We start from the raw sequence: 6,054 nt of genomic DNA, 5'->3' as shown, positions 1-6,054 counted from the left end.
GTGGGGGGGGAGAAACTGAGGAGCTATTCCTGAACCACGCCAGACACTGTGTTTGAACCTACAGACATTGGAGCTCAGCCAAGAAGCAAATACTTTTCAGAGACTGCTGTGGACTGTGGGATAGGCTGTACCTACGCCTCGCAGCGCCATTGATTCTTTAGGCTTTCCATTACACTTGTCATGCAGCACTGTGTAGCCTGGAGATTTTTTCAAACGCTTTGGCATTTCGTCTTCTGTCAACTGATAGAACAGATTTGTCTCCCCATAAAGCGATCAGATCTAGTATCGCCATATGGTCCATGCTGGAGCTCTTTTTGGATTTGAGACTGCCATCGCCCCCGTGCTGGACGGACACACAGGCAAATGTAATCAAAAGGTTCGCGGGCTTTTCCTGTTATCCTGCGAGCCGAATTACTGTGCCTAGTGTGGCCGCATAAAATCGAATTTATAATATCAGTTTTATAAAACCAATTTTAGCTAATTCAATATTATCCCGTAGTGTAGACGTGGCCTAAGAGACAGGAAGCAAGGGGAGTGTGGGCTCTAGATCCCTGCTGGCTGGGAAGTTAGCAGTGTCCCAGAGTGTTGGTCTCTGTAAATAATGGGTGGTGGGAATGGACACAAACAATAAAAGGACACGGGTGCTGCACCTCAGTTGGTCTCTGACTGCATTTGTGGAGGGGCTGGGAGGAGACACCACTACACCCCCGTTGTCTCACGGCCCTGCAGGAGGTGTCTTACTCCCTGCAGTGTCTCCAAGCATAGCTCAGTCTCCTGGGCTTTGCCCCTTTAATGGCAATTTCCTGCTCTTTTATATGGGGAAAATCACCCGATTCACCCAGGTGTGGCTGGTCCTGTAATCAGGGCCAGCTTAGCCTCTGTCTCTCCAGCTCTCAGGCCTTAGAACATTTGCAGAATTAGGGGCTTAGACCAAAAGTAGCGGCCAAAATATTTCTGTAGACACTTGTGATACAGTCTGATTGTCATAATTCATACATATTTAAAGCATGACCTTTAAGGTAAAACATCACCCAGGCACTGCATGCACTGCTGTAGCTGTGAGCTTCATTGCTACGGCAAATTTAATTAAAGCAGAATTAAAATAACCTTCCAGGAGGCTACCAAAGTATTAGTCTGATAAGAACTCCACCCATAAAAAGACTGCTAAATTTAGCTCTCAATTTATATTTTGTTTTTAAAAAGACTTGTACAAAACCCTAAGATCAATGGAAACTTTGGAATGGCTTTTCACAATTCCAGCATCAACAAATGTTTTTGTAAACAAATGAATATTTCCTCCTGCATTGTCTGCAACAGTCAGAACCAGAAAATGCAACTGACTATAAACAAAAGTGACACTGACTTCCTCAATTTTCATTGTCATAGCTGAGAGAAATGCAAAAAGTAAACAAACAAATGAAACCATGAAAGCTAATGCAATGATTAAGATTTTCGGTTGGTTCAGTCTCCATTCTATTCTATTCTTTCTCCCACCACCATGATCGCTGTAAAGTCCGAGCACATTCCAGCAGTGCATTAAGCAATGTGACTAACATTTGACACATGTGGTTTGTTCTTTCTCTCATCCTCTCCCCAGGCGGAGAATTGTGTGTGCAGTGCAGGGTTTTTGTTAAGTCTGGTAATTTTGTTCAATGGGGATGCTGCTCTGTGTCTGTAGCAAAGAAGGCAGATCAGAGAATGTGCTTCTTGCACTTGGAGTGGAAGCAGTGAGGTTTTGAGGCCCTCAGTTCCTGTAGGAGTTTGTTCCATGTGACCCATCTCTAGTCTCTGCTTCTTTACTGAGGCTGCCTGAAATTTCAACGTAGGATGAGCAGTGTGGGCAGATATCCGTTAGGAAGAGGACTGAGAGCCAACACATTGCACATAGGCCACCTGATAGATGCCAATTGCTGAGCAGCACCAGCCTGAAAGCTATGAGCACGAGATGATGGTCTCAGCTCCCATCAATCCTCTCAGCCAGCCAGTTCCACTCCAAAAAATTCCATACAAGGGGTGACATTATCTGATTAAAACATGACCACATAGATCATTGTTGCAACCACTGTGATATATTTGCAGCAAATCTTGTACAAAGGTTGTCAAGTGAGGTGTCTATGAAAAGGTTATGATTTGCTGGTTATGGTTATGCTATCTGTATGCATGTATCATTTTTGTATTTGAAGTTATAAGTATTGGCTCTAGACTTGGATTTCAAATGTTTGCTCCTGGGATAACACCCACAAGGTAGCTAACCAACACATCTTGGAGGGACTATTCAAATTGAGTGACCAATCAAAAGAACATTCAACTAACAACGGTGGCCAGTGACATACAGGAGGTCAGACTAGATGATCTAGTGGCCCTTCTGGCCTTAAAGTCTCTGACTCTATGATTAAAGAGTTAAGCTGCACCCACATCCATGAAGCAGATTATTATTATTCCCATTTTACAGATGGGGAAACTGAGGCATGGAGCTAGGTGCTGTAGAAAACCCTAAGGAAAACACATGGGCCATGGCAAAGCTGGGGACATATCCTAGATCTCCTAACTCCTAATCTTTCACAGCAAGAACATCCTTCGTGTCAGCATCGGATACCCAGCCCTCTGGTTCCCATGCCCAAGGCAGTACGAGGGGGCCTGAGTTGCATTCACAGGTGCCGTCAATAGTAGGAATTTCCATTGTGCCACCCATTGCTAATAACAATTGCTACAGCCTGCTGCATTTTAATCTGGCATGATATGAATGGGTGATTGTGTACTACCTATGCACTAGGCCAGTGGTTCTCAACTTGTCCAGACAACTGTACCCCTTTCAGAAGTCTGATTTGTCTTGCGTACCCCCAAGTTTCACCACACTTAAAAGCAACTTGCTTACAAACCCAGACATAAAAATACAAAAGTGTCACAGTGCACTGTTACTGACAAATGGCTGACTCTCATTTTTACCATATAATTATAAAATAAATCGATTGGAATATAAATATTGCACTAACATTTCAGTGTCTAGAGCTGTATAAACAAGTCATTGTGTGTAATTTTAGTTTGTACTGACTTTGCTAGCGCTTTCTATGTAGCCTGTTGTAAAACTAGGCAGATCTCTAGATGAGTTGATGTACCCCCTGGAAGACCCCTGTGTACCCGCAGGGGTGCATGGACTAGGCAACTGGACTGAGACTCAGCAAATTCATTTCACACAGGGCAAACTGAGCTATCGTCCAGTAAAAGCTTTCTGACACTACCAGCCTGGGCCAGATTTTCTGAATTTGGCTCTGTTGTGTTCTCCACCCCGTGTAGCTGATCCTGTAAGTGCCTCCCCTGCACATATATCCAGTGTCCGAGACAATGGAGGCGTTAAGGGGACTCCAAAAACTGTTCCTGCCCCAACATAAGTAATTGAGGTAAAATGTTTCCCATTTTCCTTTATGAATCTGCATGAAGTGCTCAGTGAAGCAAAGAAGCCACATTTTTTGGCTGTTTCTGCAGCTTTTTTGACCTCAGCACTTGAATCTGACAAAGAACCAGAGAGCGGGTTTGGCGGGTTGTGACTTCAATGTTTTTTAAACAAGAAAATATTCTGACGCTTAAGTTATTTCCATAGAAACTGCTGCAGCAAATAAAAAAAGGGATGGTGACGAGGAAGGCAGCTCGAGATAATCTTCAGTAAAGCCAAGTCTGGAGGAACACTGACCTGACAAATGCTAATTTTTGTGGTGATGTTTCTCACGGCTGGAATCTATATAAAACCACCAAACACGACACATTTATTGGTTCCCACCATGTAGTACACTCACCTCTGGAACTCCTGTAAATGAATCTATAAACCTATTTCCCGGAGGCGGGAACATGTACATACTGGATCCTAAAAGTCCCCCCTGGAAAATACAAAATCTCAGCAGTTGCTAGCAGTGGTACAATTTAAAGTTCAATATTGTAATCACCGCTGCATTGTGGTGCCACAGAGAAGGCATGTGTGGTGCAGATAATCATGGCAAACAACTCCAGAAGCAGATAGCAAAGAGACTGACCAAATTTGGGAAGGATGTGTTACCTAGAAGCCACTCTTTCTGTTGTGAGTTACAGCAATATTGCATTTCTACCCCTTTCCATCAGAGATACTTTAGAAACAAACCTCAAACACCCTGTTTGAAAGGAAGAATCACAGATGAGTAAACTGAGGCACACAGAGGTTAACAGGCACACACTGAATCAGTGGCAGATTCGGGAGGGAGGCAGAGAGCAGCTATAAGGAAAAATACCAACTTTTTCTCCAGTAGCGCTGGGAAGAAATCTAGGGAAAGCAGCAGAGAGCAGGACACAGGGAGCAACATGAAAGAAAAATGAAGTTAGCGAGACCCCAGAATGTTCTGAAAACTCTTCCCCAGGAGACAGAATTCCTCAGCTGCCCTCCCTGATATTGGTCTAAGCTGTTCGAATGCCCAATGATATGGCTCTCTGTCTCCTTCCAAGCCCCTCTCACAGCTATGCATTTCTATGGCAACCCTTTCAGGCACCTCCCACTGGACGGTACATCACTCCCAAACAGGCTGGCGGGATGATGCGAGATGCACCCTGCAAAAGCTCTGCCATATCAGGACCCATAAGATTTACTCCAATGTGCGTGGGGTAGTAAACTGCCCATCAGCATGTCTGTGCTGGATGCTGGTTGGGTAAGAGGTAGCAGAATTTGAGTTTGCTATGGTGGGCAAAGGGAGACAGCTGCCAGGTTACACAGCATTAATGCTTCACTTTCAGAGGCTGAATGGAACATCTCACTAGCACATCTGATTCACTGGAAAATACCCTCTTCTATGGGGACTGAAGGTGGAACCCATCCACTTTCAGAAGAGACCAGAGGAGAGTATCAATAGCTTGATCATGAGCCATAGAAGGGGGAGCCAGTGGCGGGATTCAAAGAGGGGGTGACATGGTCAAAGTGACAGACTAGGAAAACGATCTCTCCTGTGTTCTTGTTTTGTGCTCTGTGGGTGAAATTCACCCATGTAAGCCCTATTTTGAGGGCTGATGTGGTGCATACACCTTATATTGGTGCTCTGTGCAAAACTGAGTTTCATCCAGAATGTGAGGTGCATGGAAGGCTCTGCCCCCTCTTCCCTAACAGGTTTTGAAAGCAGGCGGGAGTAAAGATGATCTTACCAAGCTACACACTGTCCCGAAAGGAACCAGATGAAAGTGTGTGTTCGAGGAGGCAGATCTCACATGCCCCTGCAGAATGCAGCTCCTGAGATGTGATTTACCGTCTTCTCAAACAGCTGGAGGCAGAGGGCACGGCATTCAATGCCTAAAAGCCCCATGACCATGCAGACTTCCTCCAAGACCAATTTGTTCTCTCCTCAAGTTCCGCCACCCTCCTTGCCAAACAGCACTATTTCTCCAGCATTATTGACTCCTATGACCACAGTCCCAGCTGGTTATTTTCTATCTTTGAATCTCTCCATAAGCCCAGCCACGTGGAGAGGGGGTAGACACGCCCCCTTCTAAATTTGCCAGTCTCTGTTACTCATATAAAATGCCAAATCTTGGGTCCTTATGGATAAGAGACGCTCCTGGAGTGCCACTACCTGCTCAGTACTTTAATGAATGAAACCTTTTTAGCTTTCAATGTAAGCTCAGCTGTATGGGGGGAAAAGCTTTAATTTGTTTTGTTCAGCTTTCCCATATTGCTGTCTCCTATCCATTTATCTTAGTTTTATCCTACTGCCCATCACCATGGTATTTGGGTACCTTCCGTGGAAAGCCAATGGCAATACCAAAGCCTGGAACACTTCTCTTTTTGATTTTTTAGATTATATTAATTTTCTTAATTTAATTTATTCATTTGGGGTGGTTGGGGGACTTCATTGTGCACACTTTCAGTTCTGTGTAGGCTGGGGATGTCTTTTGGCTCATTCTTTGGCAAATGAAGATGGATGGTACCATTAATACGTTATTCTAATAACTCATTCGCATTACGAGACAAGGAATGGCAGATATGGTATGCAATGTGCATATTCATCTGAATTTGCTATTGGAACAAGAGAGGAGACAAATCCGTGA

The sequence above is a fragment of the Chelonoidis abingdonii genome, chromosome 24 (genome assembly GCF_003597395.2).
Source record: "Chelonoidis abingdonii isolate Lonesome George chromosome 24, CheloAbing_2.0, whole genome shotgun sequence".
NCBI classification, from domain to species: domain Eukaryota; kingdom Metazoa; phylum Chordata; order Testudines; family Testudinidae; genus Chelonoidis; species Chelonoidis abingdonii.
This window is presented reverse-complemented; position numbering follows the sequence as displayed.